The sequence below is a fragment of the Ranitomeya variabilis genome, chromosome 3, assembly GCF_051348905.1.
Source record: "Ranitomeya variabilis isolate aRanVar5 chromosome 3, aRanVar5.hap1, whole genome shotgun sequence".
Lineage (NCBI taxonomy): Eukaryota > Metazoa > Chordata > Amphibia > Anura > Dendrobatidae > Ranitomeya > Ranitomeya variabilis.
The window spans coordinates 3,347,559-3,371,754 of NC_135234.1; the positions used below are offsets into that span (position 1 = coordinate 3,347,559).

The 24,196-nt window shown below is 48.5% G+C and overlaps 1 protein-coding gene across 2 annotated transcripts in view; it reads left to right on the forward strand.

Moving 5' to 3' along the window:
• Positions 1-24,196, forward strand: part of CD80 (CD80 molecule) — a 145,769-nt gene that overhangs the window by 44,727 nt on the left and 76,846 nt on the right. The window contains exon 1 of one of the 2 annotated variants that reach the window (XM_077293571.1): positions 19,902-19,976. The exons of the other annotated variant lie outside the window; for it this stretch is intronic. The gene's annotated coding sequence lies outside the window, so the exon portion shown is untranslated. Of the gene's footprint in view, positions 1-19,901; positions 19,977-24,196 lie in introns of those variants that run through there. 2 annotated transcript variants of the gene reach the window in all.

The following is a 24,196-nucleotide window of genomic DNA, read 5'->3' on the forward strand; positions in this document are numbered from 1 at the left end:
GTAAGTGTTGATTTCTCATTTAATCCCTGTTCTTTTTATAATTACCTTGGTACATATTTCCAATTGTCTCATATTGTAACATCTTTATATACCTTTTTATAAACACTGCCTTAATCTTTTATGGAGTAAAATATCTAAAATACTAGTTTCGTCCTCCTGCTCTAAAACGTACCCTACGTCTTCTGAAGGGAATTAAGCTACTGTTTTGGGTTAGCATCGGACCCGTTTAATCGAAGCTGGTTGCAGCATACCTTGTTCTGGGTATTTGGGAGTCGTAGCGATGGCGGCATTGATAATTATTGTTCCTGCCTGAGTGGGAGTAGTTATACCGCCTCGCCGCAGCGTGCCCAATAGCCAGTACAAAGCAGGCAGCCTTTCTGGCGACTAATTACTCTAGGTGCAGTACCTAGTCTGACCTGAGGGTAAGGGGGTGCCAGAGAGCTGCAAGTTCTCAAGTGGAACTGTAAAGCGGGATATACATAAATCCCTGCAGTTCGTGGTATATTGTAGAGCAGTGGGATAACTAAAATAAGCCCCTGCTGTAAATCAAGAGGTCAATAACCTGGTGGGTGTTTTCATCACAGTGTAGCAGTGGAGGGATAACTAAGATAAGCCCCCCTTTACATGTGATAGCCGTCTGTTGGCCTAAAGTCACCCCGATCCGTGACATAGGGGTGACGGTCACGGTGTGGAATCGTGACAAATTGGTGGCAGCGCGGTGGGATCTTAGAGCATTAGTGATTTGGTTTGAGCAATCATTCCTCTCACTAAAAACTTGCAAAGTTCTTGTGAGAACTCTGCGCAAATAAGTTTGGAGAACGAACTCAGTGTTCATTAGTCCTGAGACAATTGTGTGTACGGGTAATTATCCCCTCCCTTTCTCTTCGTTTTTCTATCCTATTTTTTATTTGGCAACCATGGCTGTGAAAGGAGAAGCCTGGTATGCCCAGCAGAAGAAGGACACTCTTGCTGGGGTATGCACGTACCATGGCCTGAACTCCCAGGGCAAGTCCAAGGCTCAAATGGTCGCTGAACTGGTGCAATTTGAAGCAGACCAAGCCAGGCCACAGAGTCCAGTGGCAGCAGAAGCCAGCACAAGCAAACATGGAGCTGCAGTAGAGGTCTAACCACTGAATGCCGGCCCTATTAGCAATCAGGGCGAATTGGACCCCCACCTGCTGGTGGTCTTGGAACTACTCTGTTATGGACCTGGTGGTTAGGAGCACCCAGAATGACCTGATGAGTAAACTCAAAATCGGGACTAGCTCTGGGGAAGTGGGAACTCTGCTGACCGCAAACCCTACTCCTATCACACACACTAGAAATAGCCGTGGAGCGTACCTAACTCTCCCTAGACGCCTCTTCACAGCCTAAGAGCTAACTACACCTAAAGATAGAAATAGAAGCCTTACCTTGCCTCAGAGAAATTCCCCAAAGGTAAAGGCAGACCCCCACATATATTGACTGTGAGTTAAGAGGAAAGTCACAAACACAGGAATGAAACAGGTTTTAGCAAAGGAGGCCAGATTTCACTAAATAGTCAGAGGATAGAAAAGGGAACTATGCGGTCAGCACAAAAGACTACAAAAAACCACGCAGAGTAAGCAAAAAGACTCCCCACACCGACTCACGGTGTGGAGGTGCCACTCTGCACCCCAGAGCTTCCAGCTAGCAAAGGAATATCATGATAGCAAGCCGGACTAGAAATAGCAGTACTAAGAAATATATTCAGGAAGCAGTAACAACAAATGAACTAGCAAAGACTTAGCTTCTGCTGGAGTAGACAGGTCCTCAGAGAAGGCCAAGAGAGATCTGAACCAATACTGGAACATTGACAGCTGGCATGAAGTAACGATCTGAGTGGAGTTAAATAGGAAGCCAGCATAGAAATAAACGAGAGCAGCTGATAAAGCCAACCTCAGTGACCAGCAGTTCCGCTCGAAGCCACCAGAGGGAGTCCAAGAGCAGAACTAACCAAAGTACCATTCATGACCACAGGAGGGAGTCCGAGAACGGAATTCACAACACTGCTCCCCGCCGATGACCGTATTGGACTTCTGCAGCTGATCCAGCAATACCAGGAGTGAGCCAAGCGCCAAGCCCAGCGAGTCCATGAACTAGAGATGCTCCGGCAGGGGGGATACCCTCCACCGCCTGGAGCCGTGAGCCCAGCAGCGCTCAGATACCGAAGCCCCAGCCCGATCACTTTCCTGTTATGGAAAAGGACAGGGACTTGGACACTTTTCTGCGGGCCTTTGAGAAAGCCTGCAGGCAGTACCAGCTGCCTAGAGACGATTGGGCACGATGCCTGACCCCAGGGCTGAGAGGCAAAGCTCTGGAGGCATTTGCTGCCCTCCCTCAAGAACAAGATGGTGACTATGAGGCCATCAAGCAGGCCCTCATAGCCAAGTACCAGCTTACACCCGAGGTGTACCGTAGAAAGTTCCGGAACCTCCAACGTGGCCCACACAACAGCTACGGCGATGTGGTGCATGGACTCAGGACCCACTTTAACCAGTGGATCCAAGGACTGTCAGTGACCACCTTTGAGCAGCTGGGAGACCTGATGATCAAAGACCAGTTCTTACATCTTTGCCCAGCTGAGGTGTGACAATTCGTGATGGACAGAGAACCCAAAGAAGTGAAGAAAGCAGCACAGATTGCCGATTCCTACGAGGCCAACCGTAGATCGGAAGTGCGAAAGCCAGTCACCACCAACTGGAGAGGGGATAAGCCTGCAACCAATGCCAGTACCCCTGCCAGCCAACACATCAGAGGTCCTGTCCCTGTGGCCAACAGCACCAGACCTACCACCGAACCTCGCCAGTGTTTCTTCTGCAAGCGGACTGGTCATATCAGTCCCCACTGTCCAGACAAGCAGAAGAACCCCCCAGCCAAGGCCCCATGGCCTAACGCAGCAGTTCTTTTGGTGGTTGGGGTGGCTGGAAGGGTGTGTGACAACGTACAGCACATCACCGTGGGAGGCCATGTTGCTACAGGCCTCAAGGACACTGGGGCTAAACGAACCCTCATCCGACCCGAACTGGCGGCCCCTGAAGAAATCATTCCGGGGAAAACCCTAACTGTCACTGGGATTGGGGGCATCAGCTGTCCCTTACCAATGGCCCGAGTTTATATTGATTGGGGTGCCGGGAACGGGGTGAAGGAAGTGGGGCTGTCTGATAATTTGCCCACTGATGTTTTGTTGGGGACTGATTTGGGGAGGATGGTTGCATACTACGTCCCTGACACCCCTCCCCAATCTGCTAATAAGGGTACCATTAACCCTGATGATGATGATGATGATGATGATGATGATGATGATGGAAAATTGCATGTGTTACCTGACCATGCTTTATTTTGTAATGATGCATCTGATAACAATTTTTTTCCCTAGGATTGATGGTGAAAATGTTGTACTTGTGCCAACTGAACCTGATAATGATTTTTCTGCAAAGGTTAATGTGTCCATAGGTACAGGAGTGCTCAGCCTCGTCGCTCTGCATAGTGAGATGGCTGAGGAACCCCTAGCAGGGGCAAGTGTCGGTGCTACAGGAAATGGGGAGATGCATGGGAACAGTGAGAAAGGTGATGCCATGAAAATGACCAGTGTCACAGAGGAAGGTAACTGGCCCATAAGTAGCAGTGCTCCTGAGGTAATGGGGGTGGATGGGGAGGTAGAGCCCATAGCAACGCCAGCTGATGGGTCTGTAGAAATCCCCGGGGAGACAGCCTACGTAGCTGCTGTCACCTGCAGTCAGAGTGCCCGGAACGCAGATAACTGTCTGCCTTCCGGACCCTCCTCAGTCAATGTTGTAACTGAACGAGAGGTGGACCCAGAGCAGGTCCCAGAGGGTTCCCGTGGGGAAGGGACCCTGACATCGCTTCTGGCTTCCCCTAGCCAGGAGTTTCAGGCTGGTCTGCGCACAGATGCGAGCCTAGAGAGTTTGAGACAACTCGCCGAGACACCCACCTACATGACTGATAAGGAGAGGGAACGAGGAAGGTTGTACCGGGAGACAGTACTCGGAAAATCGCAATAGGAGTGATTGAGGCAAAGACAGCTGGTCGTCCCGCAGCAATTCCGGGGTGAGTTGCTACGGTTTGCCCATGAGATCCTTCTAGCTGGACACTTGGGGATCGGCAAAACAAAGTGTAATAATTATAGGGGATAACTCAGGAGACTCTTTGCGTGGAACAAGACAACTACAGGACACAGTTTTATAAGTGGCAAAGTCTATATTATCACACGGTGATTCAAACAGGTGCAGAGAGAAACTCAAGTCCACAGCACTTGGTGTAAATATTAAACGCAGCTTAGCAGTCTATAGGAAACTTCAGAGGAAAATGCAATCAATCAGAAAGTCTATGAAGCACAGTTATTCTTGAGGATACTTGACACGAATAAATCCTTGTCTTAGTCCAAACACAGATAGATAAGCTTATAAGGCAGTTCAAATCATATCTTAGCTCAACCAGGGAGGCCTGGTTAATAGTCTCAGGTTTTTGCAGAGCAGAAACAGCTTACATGTCCAGCAAATGAGATGGAAGTAAACACGAGCAGCAGATGAAGGAGGATTACTGGAAACTGGTGTATGCAGCAGGAACTCAGAGCAGAGTAGCAGGATCACCACACAGGTTCACAAGAGCAGGTATATAGCCCGGGAGTAATCAGAGGTCAGGAGCTGGATGCAAGGCAGAATACTCTAGCACAGACTGAAGGCTGGGGTGGAGTTTTATAGCAGGAAGACACAGTGCACATGAGACCAAAGATGCCATCTTGGAAAAGGGCAGTAATGCACAAAAGGTAAAAAATTTTCAGAGTCCTGACATTACTCCCTCCTTAGAATCGGCCTCAGGATGATCCTGGACCTGGTTTATCAGGGAATCTCTGATGAAAACGAGAAATCTTCCGTTGGCCATTGATGTTTTCCACAGGTTCCCAAGAGTCTTCCTCAGGGGGATATCCCTGCCATCTTATCAGATATTGGAGCCGATTCATGTGAATTTCTGTCCAAGTTTTTGTGAAGGAACGTTTAACTTCAGATTCTTAGTTGCTAACCACACGGAATCTCCTAGCTTGAACATGGGTGCAGGTTTACGGAATCCATCAGCTGATCTCTTATAACGTTCTTGAGCTGTGGTCAGGGATTCCTTCAGAATCTCCAGATTTTGTCTCATCGCAGTCAGCCTTTCCTCCACTGCCGGAACCGGAGAATTAATTGGAGACTTAGGTAAAATACACGGATGATAACTCAGATTGGTAAAGAAAGGTGTAAATTTAGTGGAGGCGCTCTGAGAATTATTATATGAAAATTCGGCTAACAGCAGCAACTCCAACCAATCATCCTGGAGATGGCTGACATAGCATCTTAGATATTGTTCCAGCGTCTGGTTGGTAAGCTCAGTCTGACCATTTGTCTGGGGATGGTAAGCGGAAGATAGACAGACATTAATATTGAGTGCAGAGCAAAACCCCTTCCAGAATCTTGAAGTGAACTGTACTCCACAGTCAGAGATGATCTCATCCGGAACCCAATGCAACCGAAAGACATTCTGTATAACCAAGTTCACTGTATCTTTAGCTGAGGGGAGGCCGGTGTATGGAACAAAATGAGCAGCTTTAGTCAGGCGATCAACTACCACCATGATTGTATTCATGCCCCCCGATGTAGGCAGCTCCACAATAAAGTCCATTGATATAGACCCCCAAGGGTGGGACGGAACAGGTAATGGTTGTAGAAGACCCATAGGTGCCACATGAGGAGTCTTGTAACGGGCACATACCTCGCAAGAGAGAACATAGTCCTTGGTATCCTTCAGGCAAGTTGGCCACCAGAAGAATCGGCTCAGGAACTCTTGTGTCTTCTGTACCCCCCTGTGACCAGCCAACTTGGAGTCATGTACCAACTTGAGGATCTGCAGACGGACGACCTCAGGGACGTAGATATGTCGATCTCTGAACCACATGCCACCCTTAAAGACAAGATTAATATCCACAGGTGGGTTGGCCAGAAATATATCACCGTCATAGGCCTCCCTGCACTCCTTCCACAAGTCCTGATCGTGGATAACTCCGATGAAATTGGCATCAGATAGAATGGTCTTGGACGGGGCTCCAGGTATGGAATCTGCAGCATGGATTCAGGATAAAGCATCAGCCTTCCCATTACGAGAACCTGGACGGTACAAGATAACAAAAGTTAAATTGATTTAAAAATAAGTTCCAACGAGCCTGACGAGGAGAAAGACATCTAGCGGATCTAAGGAACTCTAAATTGCGATGGTCAGTTAGCACTACGATCTGTTGTGCAGCTCCTTGCAGATGATGCCTCCATTCTTTGAAAGCCGCAATAATAGCCAGCAATTCCTTGTCTCCCACGTCGTAATTCTTCTCTGCTGAGGTTAGTCTACGGGAAAAGAAAGCACAAGGATATAGCAGACCCTTCTCTCCAGTTCTTTGGGAGAGAATAGCCCCCAAAGCATTATCAGAAGCATCCACCTCCACAATGAATGAAAGTGTTGGCTCTGGGTGTATCAACAGCGGTGCTGATGTGAAACAGATCTTAAGCCGATCAAAAGCTTCTTGAGCCTGTGATGACCACTTAAAGGGCTTTTCCTTCTTTGTCAAGGAAGTAATGGGACGGACAATATCAGAAAAATTTCGAATGAAGCATCTGTAGAAATTTGCAAAACTAATAAAACATTGGACCTCGTTAACGTTCTTGGGTACCGGCAAGTCAAGGATAGCCTGAATCTTACCAGATTCCATGTTCAGCCCCAGGGGAGAGATGATATAACCCATGAACTGTATCTCAGAACGATGGAAGTCGCATTTCTCCGGCTTGATATACAGATGGTTCTCTTTCAGACGTCTTAAAACAGCTTTGACATGTTCTTCATGTTCCTGTAGAGAGTCAGAAAAGATTGGAATATCGTCCAAATAGATCACCACAAACCGGTCCAACAAATCTCTGAAAATGTTATTAGCAAGGTGTTGAAATGTTGCAGGGGCATTACAAAGCCCGAAGGGCATCACGAGATATTCAAAGTGTCCATACCGGCATCTGAATGCTGTCTTCCACTCATCCCCTGGACTTATACGCACCAAATTATAAGCCCCACGAAGATCCAGTTTAGAGAACACCTTAGCATGGCAGACTCTTTCCAGTAATTCGGGAATCAGAGGCAAAGGGTAACGGTTTCGTACGGTTACCTTATTGAGTTCCCGATAGTGCACACAGGGTCTTAGGGTCCCATCCTTCTTTTTTACAAAAAATATAGGTGCCCCTGCTGGTGAGGAAGAAGGACGTATGAATCCTTTGGCCAGATTTTCATCAATATACTTCTTTAAGGCTTGAAGCTCGGGTGCCGCCAAAGGGTATACGTTACCAAAAGAAATAGCAAACCCAGGAAGCAGCTCAATGGGACAATCATAATGCCTGTGTGGAGGAAGCTGATCTGCATTCTTCTTGTCACAGATGTCAGAGAACTCTTTATATGCTGGAAGTAAAGAAAATACCTTTACATGTGGTTCCGTAGCCGTGGACTCAGGAACAGCTTCTGTTAACGCTGAGTTGCTCCTTGTTGGAAAGATAATCTCCTTGCTCTCCCAGTTGATAATTGGGTTCTGAGAACGCAACCAAGGAATGCCTAAAATCACAGGAAAATGAGAAGAAATTAGCAAGAAAGAAAGTTGCTCCTGATGATTAGGCTCCAACAAAATTTCAAGGGGTACGGTCTCCTGATCCACAGGCCCAGAGATTAAAGGTGACCCATCCACTGTTTCCATGGTAATTGGAGAGGCTCTTTGCTAAAATTCAATACCATGTTCCCTGGCAAATGCGATATCCATGAAATTGCTACCTGCACCTGAGTCAATCATAGCTGCACTGGAAATCCACTGTCCTGAACAGAGGATCTAAATAGGGAGAGAACAGTGAGAGTTCTTCTCTTTCAGCTCCTTGGGGGGTGAAGTCATAGAAAGTGAATGGAATACAGCGTTTAAAGGCAGGCTACATTCAGAGATGTCAGATTCATCATCACAGTTGTCATACTCCCCTACTGCTGCTAGCACCTTGTTAGGCCATCTAGGATACTTGGGACAATTGATCAAGAAGTGGTCAGACTGGCCGCAGTAGAAACATAGACTTTCACGAAGGCGATGCTCCCGGCGCTCATTGATCTCGCGCCTCTGAACGGAATCAATTTGCATGGGCACCTCCTCCACCTCCCGAGAGGTTTTACCTGCAGGCTCTTTGGAAGAAGGGAAAAGTTAGAAACACGGTTATAAGCAGCAAATTTCTCCTGCCTACGCTCAGTAAGGCGAATGTCTATGCGCACACAATGCTGTATAAATGTCTTTAGCTCTTGTGGTGACTCAGAGCGGGCTAGTTCATCTTTTACAATACTAGACAGACCCCTTTTAAAAATAGTCAATTGTGCATAACTGTCCCAATTGGTATCTACCGCTAATCTCCTGAATTCAGTGGCATACTCAATAACAGAACGTTTAGCCTGGCGTAAAGACAACAAAGCAGATTCAGCAGTTGCACGGCGATTAGGGTCATCAAACATTAATGCCACAGCGGCCAAGAAATCATCCAAGTTATTTAACCGTGGGTCACGAGACTCAATCATCGGATTCACCCAGGCGAGCGCTCGTGTGGTCAGTAGCATTATTACACACAATACTTTGGATCTATCAGTAGGAAAACGGTCAGCATGCACATCAAAATATAGCATACATTGATTCACAAAGCCACGAAATTTGTCGCGATCACCATTAAATCTGAATGGGGGCAACTTAGGTGGGCTAGCTGGTGGCGGTTGCCCAGAGGGTAAAGTCGCTTGTGCAGCTATTTGCGTGCTTATGTCCTGAAAAGCCCGTCCATACTGGGACTCTATGCCAGCAAGTTTGTTTTCCTGGGCTGCCATGCGGGTGCTTAAGTCCTGCAAAGTTTGTCCAAACACTTGTTGATTGTGTTCAAAGCTTCCAAACTTCTTTTGCAGACATTCCACATCTTTCTGCAGTGATTTAATTATGGAAAACACCTGCTCTTATCTGCTCTCTGCAGTCATTGTTCCAGCAGTCTCCTTTTTTTTATGGCTAGAGTATCTTGTAATAATTATAGGGGATAACTCAGGAGACTCTTTGCGTGGAACAAGACAACTACAGGACACAGTTTTATAAGTGGTAAAGTCTATATTATCACACGGTGATTCAAACAGGTGCAGAGAGAAACTCATGTCCACAACACTTGGTGCAAATATCAAATGCAGCTTGGCAGTCTATAGGAAACTTCAGAGAGAAAAATGCAATCAAGCAGAAAGTCTATGAAGCACAGTTATTCTTGAGGATACTTGACACGAATAAATCCTTGTCTTAGTCCAAACACAGATAGATAAGCTTATAAGGCAGTTCAAATCATATCTTAGCTCAACCAGGGAGGCCTGGTTAATAGTCTCAGGTTTTTGCAGAGCAGAAACAGCTTACATGTCCAGCAAATGAGATGGAAGTAAACATGAGCAGCAGATGAAGGAGGATTACTGGAAACTGGTGTATGCAGCAGGAACTCAGAGCAGAGTAGCAGGATCACCACACAGGTTCACAGGAGCAGGTATATAGCCAGGGAGTAATCAGAGGTCAGGAGCTGGATGCAAGGCAGAATACTCTAGCACAGACTGAAGGCTGGGGTGGAGTTTTATAGCAGGAAGACACAGTGCACATGAGACCAAAGACGCCATCTTGGAAAAGGGCAGTAATGCACAAAAGGTAAAAAATGTTCAGAGTCCTGACACAAAGGCCCGGCTGTCTCAACACTTCTATTGGCCTAAGATGGGGACAGATGTGTCAAACTACTGCCGCACCGGTACCACCTGTCAAAGAGTGGGGAAGGCGGGGCCTGCTCTTAAGGCTCCCCTGATCCCTTTGCCAGTGATAGAGGAGCCTTTCCAGAGAATCACGGTGGACTTTGTGGGCCCGCTGGCCGTCTCCAGCAGCTCTGGAAAGCAATACATCCTTACTGTGGTAGACTATGCTACCCGGTACCCAGAGGCAGTAGCTCTGTTAACTAGGGCAGATAAGATGGCGGATGCCCTGTTGGCTATCTTTTCATGTGTAGGATTTCCCAGAGAGATGCTCACCGATCAAGGGACCCAATTCATGTCTCGCCTAATGGAGGCTCTCTGTAAGAGAATGCAGGTGAAGCACCTGGTATCGAGTGCGTATCACCCACAGACCAATTGCTTGTGTGAACGCTTCAATGGTACCCTCAAACAGATGCTACGCATGCTGGTTGAGACCCAAGGGCACGACTGGGAGCGGTACCTTCCACACATGGTATTCGCTTACCAAGAGGTTCCGCAGGCCTCAACGGAGTTCTCCCCCTTCGAGCTCCTGTATGGCAGGCGAGTCCGGGGACCCCTTGGGTTGGTAAAGGAATCCTGGGAAGAGGAGCCGAACCCTTCTGAAGTGTCCATAGTGGATTATGTCATGCGCTTCCGTGACAAAATGCAGACCTTGACGCAGTTGGTGCATGACAACATGACGCAGGCTCAGGCTGATCAGAAGCACTGGTACGACGCCCAGGAGCGGACCTACCACGTGGGTCAGAAGGTGTGGGTGCTGGTCCCTGTACCAAAGGATAAGCTTCAGGCAGCCTGGGAGGGCCCGTACGTCATCCACCAACAGCTCAACCCAGTCACCTACGTGGTCACGCTTGACCACACTCGGGGTAGGCGAAAGGCCTTTCACGTCAACATGATGAAGGCTCATCCCGAACCTGAATCTTTCGTCCTACCGGTCTGCAGCTTGCCTGAAGACGGGGAGGAAGACACCCTCCAGGACATGCTGGCCCAAGCCAAGGCCAGTGGGTCCATTGAGGACGTGGAGGTAAGCGCCTCTCTAACCGAACCCCAGCAGTTGCAGCTGCAAACCACACTGGAACCCTTCCGGGCCGTGTTCTCCAACCGACCTGGAAGGACTGAGTTAGCAGTCCACGAGGTGGACACCGGAAATCATGCCCCACTACGGCGAACAGCCTATCGAATCTCCAACCAGGTGCAGCAGGCTATGCGCCAGGAGCTCGATGAGATGTTACAGCTGGGGGTGATTCAACGGTCAAAGAGCGCGTGGGCCTCACCAGTAGTTCTCGTGCCCAAGAAGGACCGGACCACTCGATTCTGCGTGGACTACAGGGGGCTCAACCCCATCACAGCCTCTGACATGCACCCAATGGTGCGCATTGAGGAGCTGCTTGAGAGGTTAGCTGTCGCAAAATACCTGACAATAATGGATCTCAGTAGAGGATACTGGCAGATTCCCCTGAGCCCCGAGGCGCAGAAGTCCGCCTTTATCACAGCCTTTGGACTGTATGAGTCCACGGTCATGCCCTTTGGCATGAAGAATGCCCCAGCCACTTTCCAGCGGATGGTCAACCTCCTGCTCAGGGACTGGAGAAGTACGCAGTGGCGTACTTGGATGACATTGCCATCTTCAGTTCCTCCTGGAAGGAACACCTGCAGTATCTCGAGGAGGTGCTCAGGCGAATTCACCAAGCAGGACTGACTATCAAGCCCGGAAAGTGCCAGATGGGCATGAGTGAGGTCCACTACCTGGGGCACCGGGTAGGCGGAGGCACCCTAAAGCCAGAGCCTGAGAAAGTGGGAGCGATCGTGAACTGGCCCACTCCCAGGACCAAGAAACAGGTGATGTCCTTACTGCACACTGCAGGGTACTATAGGCTCTTCATACAGCACTATAGTAGCCTAGCAAAACCCTTGACGGACCTCACCAGGAAGATGCTACCCCACATCGTCAACTGGACCAATGGCTGTGAGGGGGCCTTCCAGGCGTTGAAAACAGCACTGTGCAACGCCCCTGTGTTGAGAGCAGTTGACAGCAGTCGACCGTTCTTGGTGCAGACTGACATCAGCGAGTTTGGCCTCGGTGCTGTGGTCAGCCAGGTTGACTCGGAGGACCAAGAGCACCCCGTGAAATACCTGAGCCGGAAACGTCTGCCGAGGGAAGTCACCTACTCCACTGTCGAGGAGTGCCTGGCCATAGTCTGGGCCCTGCAGCGCTTGCAGCCCTACTTATACAGCCGTGCCTTCACTGTGTTGACCGACCATCACTCTCTGCGCTGGCTAAACGCCACGTGCGGAACCAACGGCAGGCTGCTACGCTGGAGCTTTGCCCTTCAGCAGTTTGACTTCACCATTGAACACAAAACGGGCAGGGAGCAGGGCAATGCAGATGGACTGTCCCGCCGAGGTGAACCTGTTGAGGTGCGCATGGAGGAGCACCGAGCGGTCCTGCCTCTGTAGCGCACACCAGAAGGGGGAGGTGTGAGGATAATATATAATATAAGTTTTAGTTCCTCTTGCCGGTTACTGCCATGCTGTGGGCTAAACCCCCCCTTCTCTTTGTGTTCCTGAAATGTGTGTGTAGAAGAGATTTTATTGCTTCTAGTTCTGGGAGCAAAGGAATTCCTCCCACTAGCCTGTTCTGCCTGCCATGATCTGAACACATGTAAGTGTTGATTTCTCATTTAATCCCTGTTTTTTTTATAATTACCTTTGTACATATTTCCAATTGTCTCATATTGTAACATCTTTATATACCTTTTTATAAACACTGCCTTAATCTTTTACGGAGTAAAATATCTAAAATACTAGTTTCGTTCTCCTGCTCTAAAACGTTCCCTAAGTCTTCTGAAGGGAATTACGCTACTGTTTTGGGTTAGCTTCAGACCCGTTTAATCAAAGCTGGTGGCAGCATACCTTGTTCTGGGTATTTGGGAGTCATTGTAGCGACGGCGGCGTTGATAATTATTGTTCCTGCCTGAGTGGGAGTAGTTATACTGCCTCGCCGCAGCATGCCCAATAGCCAGTACAAAGCAGGCAGCCTTTCTGGCGACTAATTGCAGTACCTAGTCTGACCTGAGGGTAAGGGGGCGCCAGAGAGCTGCAAGTTCTCAAGTGGAACTGTAAAGCGGGATATACATAAATCCCTGCAGTTTGTGGTATATTGTAGAGCAGTGGGATAACTAAACTAAGCCCCTGCTGTAAATCAAGAGGCCAATAACCTGGTGGGTGTTTTCATCACAGTGTAGCAGTGGAGGGATAACTAAGATAAGCCCCCCTTTACATGTGATAGCCGTCTGTTGGCCTAAAGTCACCCCGATCCGTGACTTAGGGGTGACGGTCATGGTATGGAATCATGACACTCTGCCCCTCCTATATCTACTCTCTGACTGCTCCCCCTACACCTCCTATATCTACACCCTGACTGCTCCCTCTGCATCTCCTATATCTACACCCTGACTGCTCCCTCTACACCTCCTATATCTACACCCTGACTGCTTCCTGTACACCTTCTATATATACACCCTGACTGATCCCTCTGCACCTCTTATATCTACACCCGACAGCTCCCTCTACACATCCTATATCTACACCTTGACTGCTTCCTGTACACCTTCTATATATACACCCTGACTGCTCCCTCTACACCTCCTATATCTACACCCTGACTGCTCCCTCTACACCTCCTATATCTACACCCTGACTGCTTCCTGTACACCTTCTATATATACACCCCGACTGATCCCTCTGCACCTCTTATATCTACACCCGACAGCTCCCTCTACACCTCCTATATCTACACCCTGCTTCCTCTACACCTCCTATATCTATACCCCAACTGATCCCTCTACACCTCCTATATCTACACCCTGACTGCTCCCTCTACACCTCCTATATCTACACCCTGACTGCTCCCTCTACACCCCGACTGCTCCCTCTACACCTCTTATATCTACACCTGACTGCTCCCTCTACACCTCCTATATCTACACCCCCACTGCTCCCTCTACACCTCCTATATCTACACCCGACTGTTTCCTGTACACCTCCTATATCTGTACCCCGACTGATCCCTCTGCACCTCCTATATTCCTCAACCCTGTTGAGGAAGCGATCACGCGAAACGCGCGTCCAGGGGCACCAGGCCAGTCGGGAACACTCCTTTTGAATACACAGTAATGGGTAAGCGTGACCTGTGTCATGGCACATATAATGTATGCTGTTTATGTGAACTAATGTTTGGATACCAGCTGGACCATAGTATATAGGGATCACCTGCTTGCAAACCTATGTAACTGATGTGATTTACCTTGTGTTGTACCGCTGTTAACCTGGTTACTGTCACAGCCTCTTTCTATTGCCCTCCTTGTTGTGCACTATGCATATAGCACCTATTTATGGTGTGGATATTTTGTATTGATTTAAACTTCCAAATAAACGTTATATACATTTCTTAAATTATGATGTTATGGATGTTTTTGCTCCTTTTTCTTGCTTTGTTTCCTATTTGGAGCTGTCCTGTTGTGCTGGCACCCGGTGAGTGCCTGGGGAGAGCTAGCTTAGTCTGCTCTCTGGTATTTTCTACCCCAGAGCTTCATGATCTTGTTAATAAATACCTTCTATATCTACACCTGACTGCTCCCTCTACACCTCCTATATCTACACCTGACTGCTCCCTCTACACCTCCTATATCTACACCCGACTGCTCCCTCTACACCTCCTATATCTACACCTGACTGCTCCCTCTGCACCTCCTATATCTACACCCCGACTGCTCCCTCTACACCTCCTATATCTACACCCTGACTGCTCCTTCTACACCTCCTATATCTACACCCGGACTGATCCCTCTACACCTCCTATATCTACACCCTGACTGCTCCCTCTACACCTCCTATATCTACACCCCGACTGCTCCCTCTACACCTCCTATATCTACACCCTGACTGCTCCTTCTACACCTCCTATATCTACACCCTGACTGCTCCCTCTACACCTCCTATATCTACACCCGACTGCTCCCTCTACACATCCTATATCTACACCCGACTGCTCCCTCTACACATCCTATATCTACACCTGACTGCTCCCTCTACACCTTCTATATCTACACCCGACTGCTCCCTCTACACATCCTATATCTACACCCGACTGCTCCCTCTACACCTCCTATATCTGTACCCCGACTGATCCCTCTACACCTCTTATATCTACACCCCGACTGCTCCCTCTACACCTCCTATATCTACACCCGACTGCTCCCTCTACACCTCCTATATCTACACCCCGACTGCTCCTTCTACACCTCCTATATCTACACCCTGACTGATCCCTCTACACCTCCTATATCTACACCCTGACTGCTCCCTCTGCACCTTCTATATCTACACCCCGACTGCTCCCTCTACACCTCCTATATCTACACCCCGACTGATCCCTCTACACCTCCTATATCTACACCCCGACTGCTCCTTCTACACCTCCTATATCTACACCCCGACTGCTCCCTCTACACCTCCTATATCTACACCCTGACTGCTCCCTCTACACCTCCTATATCTACACCCTGACTGCTCCCTCTACACCTCCTATATCTACACCCGACTGCTCCCTCTGTACCTCCTATATCTACACCCCGACTGATCCCTCTACACCTCCTATATCTACACCCCGACTGCTCCCTCTACACCTCCTATATCTACACCCCGACTGATCCCTCTACACCTCCTATATCTACACCCTGACTGCTCCCTCTACACATCCTATATCTACACCCTGACTGCTCCCTCTACACCTTCTATATCTACACCTGACTGCTCCCTCTACACCTCCTATATCTACACCCCGACTGCTCCCTCTACACCTCCTATATCTACACCCTGACTGCTCCTTCTACACCTCCTATATCTACACCCGGACTGATCCCTCTACACCTCCTATATCTACACCCTGACTGCTCCCTCTACACCTCCTATATCTACACCCCGACTGCTCCCTCTACACCTCCTATATCTACACCCTGACTGCTCCTTCTACACCTCCTATATCTACACCCTGACTGCTCCCTCTACACCTCCTATATCTACACCCGACTGCTCCCTCTACACATCCTATATCTACACCCGACTGCTCCCTCTACACATCCTATATCTACACCTGACTGCTCCCTCTACACATCCTATATCTACACCCGACTGCTCCCTCTACACCTCCTATATCTGTACCCCGACTGATCCCTCTACACCTCTTATATCTACACCCCGACTGCTCCCTCTACACCTCCTATATCTACACCCGACTGCTCCCTCTACACCTCCTATATCTACACCCCGACTGCTCCTTCTACACCTCCTATATCTACACCCTGACTGATCCCTCTACACCTCCTATATCTACACCCTGACTGCTCCCTCTGCACCTTCTATATCTACACCCCGACTGCTCCCTCTACACCTCCTATATCTACACCCCGACTGATCCCTCTACACCTCCTATATCTACACCCCGACTGCTCCTTCTACACCTCCTATATCTACACCCCGACTGCTCCCTCTACACCTCCTATATCTACACCCTGACTGCTCCCTCTACACCTCCTATATCTACACCCTGACTGCTCCCTCTACACCTCCTATATCTACACCCGACTGCTCCCTCTGTACCTCCTATATCTACACCCCGACTGATCCCTCTACACCTCCTATATCTACACCCCGACTGCTCCCTCTACACCTCCTATATCTACACCCCGACTGATCCCTCTACACCTCCTATATCTACACCCGACTGCTCCCTCTACACCTCCTATATCTACACCCGACTGCTCCCTCTACACCTCCTATATCTACATCCCGACTGATCCCTCTACACCTCCTATATCTACACCCTGACTGCTCCCTCTACACCTCCTATATCTACACCCTGACTGCTCCCTCTACACCTCCTATATCTACACCCGACTGCTCCCTCTACACCTCCTATATCTACACCCGACTGCTCCCTCTACACCTCCTATATCTACACCCGACTGCTCCCTCTACACCTCCTATATCTACACCCGACTGCTCCCTCTACACCTCCTATATCTACACCCCGATTGATCCCTTTACACCTCCTATATCTACACCCTGACTGCTCCCTCTACACCTCCTATATCTACACCCTGACTGCTCCCTCTACACCTCCTATATCTACACCCTGACTGCTCCCTCTACACCTCCTATATCTACACCCTGACTGCTCCCTCTACACCTCCTATATCTACACCCTGACTGATCCCTCTACACCTCCTATATCTACACCCGACTGCTCCCTCTACACCTCCTATATCTACACCCCGATTGATCCCTTTACACCTCCTATATCTACACCCGACTGCTCCCTCTACACCTCCTATATCTACATCTCTACTGCTCCCTCTGCACCTCCTATATCTACACCCCGACTGCTCCCTCTACACCTCCTATATCTACACCCCGACTGATCCCTTTACACCTCCTATATCTACACCCTGACTGCTCCCTCTACACCTCCTATATCTACACCCTGACTGCTCCCTCTACACCTCCTATATCTACACCCTGACTGCTCCCTCTACACCTCCTATATCTACACCCTGACTGATCCCTCTACACCTCCTATATCTACACCCGACTGCTCCCTCTACACCTCCTATATCTACACCCCGATTGATCCCTTTACACCTCCTATATCTACACCCGACTGCTCCCTCTACACCTCCTATATCTACATCTCTACTGCTCCCTCTGCACCTCCTATATCTACACCCCGACTGATCCCTCTACACCTCCTATATCTACACCCTGACTGCTCCCTCTACACCTCCTATATCTACACCCTGACTGCTCCCTCTACACCTCCTATATCTACACCTGACTGCTCCCTCTACACCTCCTATATCTACACCTGACTGCTCCCTCTACACCTCATATATCTACACCCGACTGCTCCCTCTACACCTCTTATATCTACACCCCGACTGCTCCCTCTACACCTCCTATATCTACACCCCGACTGCTCCCTCTGCACCTCCTATATCTACACCCCGACTGCTCCCTCTACACCTCCTATATCTACACCCTGACTGCTCCCTCTACACCTCCTATATCTACACCCTGACTGATCCCTCTACACCTCCTATATCTACACCCCGACTGCTCCCTCTACACCTCTTATATCTACACCTGACTGCTCCCTCTACACCTCCTATATCTACACCCCCACTGCTCCCTCTACACCTCCTATATCTACACCCGACTGTTTCCTGTACACCTCCTATATCTGTACCCCGACTGATCCCTCTACACCTCCTATATCTACACCTGACTGCTCCCTCTACACCTCCTATATCTACACCCGACAGCTCCCTCTACACATCCTATATCTACACCTTGACTGCTTCCTGTACACCTTCTATATATACACCCTGACTGCTCCCTCTACACCTCCTATATCTACACCCTGACTGCTCCCTCTACACCTCCTATATCTACACCCTGACTGCTTCCTGTACACCTTCTATATATACACCCCGACTGATCCCTCTGCACCTCTTATATCTACACCCCGACTGCTCCCTCTACACCTCCTATATCTACACCCGACTGCTCCCTCTACACCTCCTATATCTACACCCGACTGCTCCCTCTACACCTCCTATATCTGCACCCTGACTGCTCCCTCTACACCTCGTATATCTACACCTGACTGCTCCCTCTACACCTCCTATATCTACACCCCGACTGCTCCCTCTACACCTCCTATATCTACACCCCGACTGATCCCTCTACACCTCCTATATCTACACCCTGACTGCTCCCTCTACACCTCCTATATCTACATCCGACCGCTCCCTCTACACCTCCTATATCTACATCCGACTGCTCCCTCTACACCTCCTATATCTACATCTCTACTGCTCCCCCTACACCTCCTATATCTACACCCTGACTGCTCCCTCTACACCTCCTATATCTACACCCCGACTGCTCCCTCTACACCTCCTATATCTACATCTCTACTGATCCCTCTACACCTCCTATATCTACACCCCGACTGCTCACTCTACACCTCCTATATCTACACCCGACTGCTCCCTCTACACCTCCTATATCTACACCCGACTGCTCCCTCTACACCTCCTATATCTACACCCTGACTGCTCCCTCTGCACCTCCTATATCTACACCCCGACTGATCCCTCTACACCTCCTATATCTACACCTCGACTGCTCCCTCTACACCTCCTATATCTACACCCCGACTGCTCCCTCTACACCTCATATATCTACACCCCGACTGATCCCTCTACACCTCCTATATCTACACCCCGACTGCTCCCTCTACACCTCCTATATCTACACCCCGACTGCTCCCTCTACACCTCCTATATCTACACCTGACTGCTCCCTCTACACCTCCTATATCTACACCCCGACTGATCCCTTTACACCTTCTATATCTATTTTTAGACCTACAGCTAAGGAATGAAGGATTTACAGTTGCTGCTGAACCCTCATATAAGGAGATTCAGTCATACATGGCATGTAGTGGGAGGATAGGAGTTGTAGTCTGCGTTGCTTGTTTAGTTCTTGAATCCAGACGATGTTGTAGAGGATTTAGATTGCGGTTTATTCTCAACACATTTCGAAGCTGGACCAAGTACAAGACACTGCTTCAGTTACCACACTGGAGACATTGCCTTTTTGATGTGGGTTCATCGGGAGCTGGGGGGACACAGAAGCCCCTTCCCTATGAGGCTTGTGGGGCAGCTCTCTATTATAATTAATAAGGAACCTCTGATAATGTTTGGAACTGTTCCGGCCCCGGAGACTCTGGCACTAGACATATTAGACACATATGAGAGGAAGTCCTGGTGTGAGGAGAATCCTGCAGCCGCATTACTGCTGTAGTCATGTATTTTGGTGATGTGACATGTGTGATGGAGCGGAGCCTCACGCCTTCTGTTTCCTCTTGGACTCCCCCATCTTCCTCATTCTGATTCAGTCTGTAGAAACGATTTAAGTAGAAAAGACCTGAAGTTTAGTCAGCGAGGACGCCAAGCGGGGTACCGAGACACTGGGGGCAGGTAAGGATCTGGGGCTATTGTGTGACGGTGCAGTAACACATGATATGTGTCCATGATGTGTATAGGGATTGTGCCACGGGGTTACCGCAACAGAGAGGAGCCAGAAGATGGCAGCGTCTGATTGCTCCTACTCCTGCACTGAAGAGAAGCAGTTCACCTTCGTTTTAAATGGTGCTTATTTCTTTCTTTTGGCAGAACAGGGGTTAATCGGTCATGTTGTGACTGGGAGCTCTGGGAGTCTGAGCTTTCAGTTGAGCACTGTTAGCCAGACACCCCTCTATGAAATATCACACATGTAATACAGACATTCCCCCATGTAATATCACATGTGTAATACAGACACCCCTCTGTGTAATATCACATGTGTAATACAGACACCCCTGTGTGTAATATCACACATGTAATACAGACATTCCCCCATGTAATATCACACGTGTAATACAGACACTCCCCTCTGTGTAATATCACACGTGTAATACAGACACCCCTGTGTGTAATATCACACATGTAATACAGACATTCCCCCATGTAATATCACACGTGTAATACAGACACCCCTGTATACTGTAATGTCACACATGTAATACAGACATTCCCCCGTGTAATATCACATGTGTAATACAGACACTCCCCTGTGTAATATCACATGTGTAATACAGACACCCCTGTATAATATCACACATGTAATACAGAAACCCCCCTTGTGTAATATCACTTGTGTAATACAGACACTTCCCTGTGTAATATCACATGTGTAATACAGATACTGCCCCGTGTAATATCACATGTGTAATACAGACACCCCTCTGTGTAATATCACACATGTAACACAGACACTCCCCTGTGTGTAATATCACTCGTGTAATACAGACACTCCCCCATGTAATATCACATGTGCAATACAGACAACCCTCTATGTAACATCACACATGTAGTACAGACACTCCCCCGTGTAATATCACACATGTAATACAGACACCCCTGTATAATGTCACACATGTAATACAGACATTCCCCCGTGTAATATCACATGTGTAATACAGACACCCCTGTATAATATCACACATGTAATACAGAAACCCCCCTTGTGTAATATCACTTGTGTAATACAGACACTTCCCTGTGTAATATCACATGTGTAATACAGATACTGCCCCGTGTAATATCACATGTGTAATACAGACACTCCCCTGTGTAATATCACATGTGTAATACAGACACCCCTGTATAATATCACACATGTAGCAAACGCATCCAGCCAGAGTGGGGCACCTCCATCACAGCACACTGCTGCCACCAGTTGTCACGGATTCCTTCTCCAGTATCACACAATCAACAGAGCAAGAGAATAGTGAACAATTCCAAGACCTTTATTTAGGCAAAACACGAAAGGTCCATATACGATCCACCACACAAAGGATTAAATATTCCAGAACAGGGCCCGGGAATTCCTATTGTCCTGGCGGGGGGTGTCCGCAAATATATACAGAGAGCTTTGGTACGTTTGGATTTTGGTTTTGGAGAAAAACTGTGTTGGATTGGCGTTATGGGAGGACTTCCTGCCGATATCCTCCTTGGAAATGACATTGGGGAGTTGCAAAGTCATTTTGTGGGAGCAGAAGGTCCGTGGGCCTCTCCTTCTTCTGAAAGAACAATTGGAGGGAGATATCGCAGATACCGTAACGCCCATCATTCCCTACGTTCTAGAGTTCAGAGACTGTCTCGCTCAGCTAGCTACCTTGGCTAATGAACATCAGCGAACAGCCCAGTCCAGACAAAAAACCTGGTATGACCATAAAGCCAGGACCCGGGAATTTATGGACAAGTGCTCATGATTATTGCAACCCCTGCCACTGTACAAGGAACTATAAACAGTGGAGCAAAGTGGACTAAAGTGAGCAGGCCAGAGGTCTGTGTAGGCCTAATGGCGTGCTCACTTATGAGGGGGGAGAGGTTGTGATGGTGTGATATGCTATGTGGGTATCATTTTTGTGTAGATTTATATTTTACTGATTATCATGGTGTTAGGGTACTGTCACACTATACGATTTACCAACGATCACGACCAGCGATACGACCTGGCCGTGATTGTTGGTAAGTGGTTGTGTGGTCGCTGGGGAGCTGTCACACAGACCGCTCTCCAGCGACCAACGATGCCGAAGGCCCCGGGTAACCAGGGTAAACATCGGGTTACTAAGCGCAGGGCCGCGCTTAGTAACCCGATGTTTACCGTGGTTGCCAGCGTAAAAGTTAAAAAAACCAAACAGTACATACTTACATTCCGGTGTCTGTCCCCCGGCGTTCTGCTTCTCTCCACTGTGTCTGCGCCAGCCGGAAAGCACAGCGGTGACGTCAGATGTCACCGCTGTGCTCGCTTTCCGGCCGGCCGGCGCTTACAGTGCAGAGAAGCAGAATGCCGGGGGACAGACACCGGAATGTAAGTATGTACTGTTTGGTTTTTTTTACTTTTACGCTGGCAACCACGGTAAACATCGGGTTACTAAGCGCGGCCCTGCGCTTAGTAACCCGATGTTTACCCTGGTTACAAGCGAATGCATCGCTGTCACACACAACGATCCAGCGATGACAGCGGGAGATCCAGCGACGAAAGAAAGTTCCAAACGATCTGCTACGACGTACGATTCTCAGCAGGGTCCCTGATCGCTGCTGCGTGTCAGACACTGCGATATCGTATGGATATCGCTGGAACGTCACGGATTGTACCGTCGTAGCGACAAAAGTGCCACTGTGTGACAGTACCCTTACTGTATCTTGTAGGATGAGTTGTTATTTGCCATCTGATATTCTCCCCACAGTTCTGTATTGTTATCTCTTCACAGGGTCAGTGAATAATGTTGTTTGCTAATATGCTAATGACATGTTGACCTAGCTTGTTGAAACAATGAGCCCCTGAGACCTTCCCCTCCTGGCCTGTGAATGAGAGGGGAGACTTGTAAATATTAGGGAGGTGAGACACAGAGATCAGTCTGGTGTGGAACCTTGATGTGAAGAGCATATCAGAGAGAAAGAAGGGAATATGGACTGTTATCCTCTGTGCTGGATTGTTGGACTTTTATTCTGTAACTGAACTGCATTGGTGTTCTGGAATATTTAATCCTTTCGGTGATGGATCGTATATATATGGACCTTTCGTGTTTTGCCTAAATAAAGGTCTTGGAATTGTTCACTATTCTCTTGCTCTGTTGATTGTGTGATACCGGAGAAGGAACCCGTGACAATAATAAACTGGGTAGATTGGTTAATGAATGATGAGATGCTGCTTTTTTCTGTACAGAGTAAATCAAGTGAATTATGCCAAGTACTGCCCATACAGGTGTGTTGGGGGCCCAGATCTGTACGGGACCCACCAAGGATTCCCCTGTTCCCCTATGGGCCAGTCCGAGCCTGAATACAGACACTCCCCCATGTAATATCACACGTGTAATACAGACACTCCCCGTATAATACAGACACCCCTCTGTGTAATATCACACGTGTAATACAGACACCCTTCTGTGTAATATCACACGTGTAATACAGATACTCCCCCAAGTAATATAACACATGTAATGCAGACACCCCCCTGTGTAATATCACACATGTAATACAGGCACTCCCATCATGTAATATCACACGTGTAATACAGACACTCCCCTGTGTAATATCACACATGTAATACAGACACTCCACTGTAATATCGCACGTGTAATACAGACACTCCCCCGTATATAACACGTGTAGTACATACACTCCCATGTAATATCACATGTGTAATACAGACACTCCCCTGTGTGTGTTAGGACTTGTAGAAAAGACCCGAAAGTGGCCCCTCTGGGTTATAGCTCTAGAGCCTCCAAGGGCGAGTGACCCGATGAAACCACCCCCTATACAGGGAGTGTTAGGTGCAGGCCCAAGGGGGATGGAACCACAACTGCTGGAACCAAAGGGGTGGCTATGGGTTAATAAAGAGAGGGAAGAGACTGGGGTACCATGGCAACAAATATAGAGAGAGCACCAACGGATACTTGGTAAACGGGAGGCATACAGGGCTAGAGGAACCAGAGGCGGAGCGATGGCCCGATGCTGCAAAAGAGGAGAAGAGATAAGAACAGACTGGGATAAACGGAACAGGAATGTATGAGCGAACGTAGAACTGTTATGAGTGAGAGACTGAACGGAAAAAAAAACAGAGACTCAGAGAAGACACGGGTAAGACATAG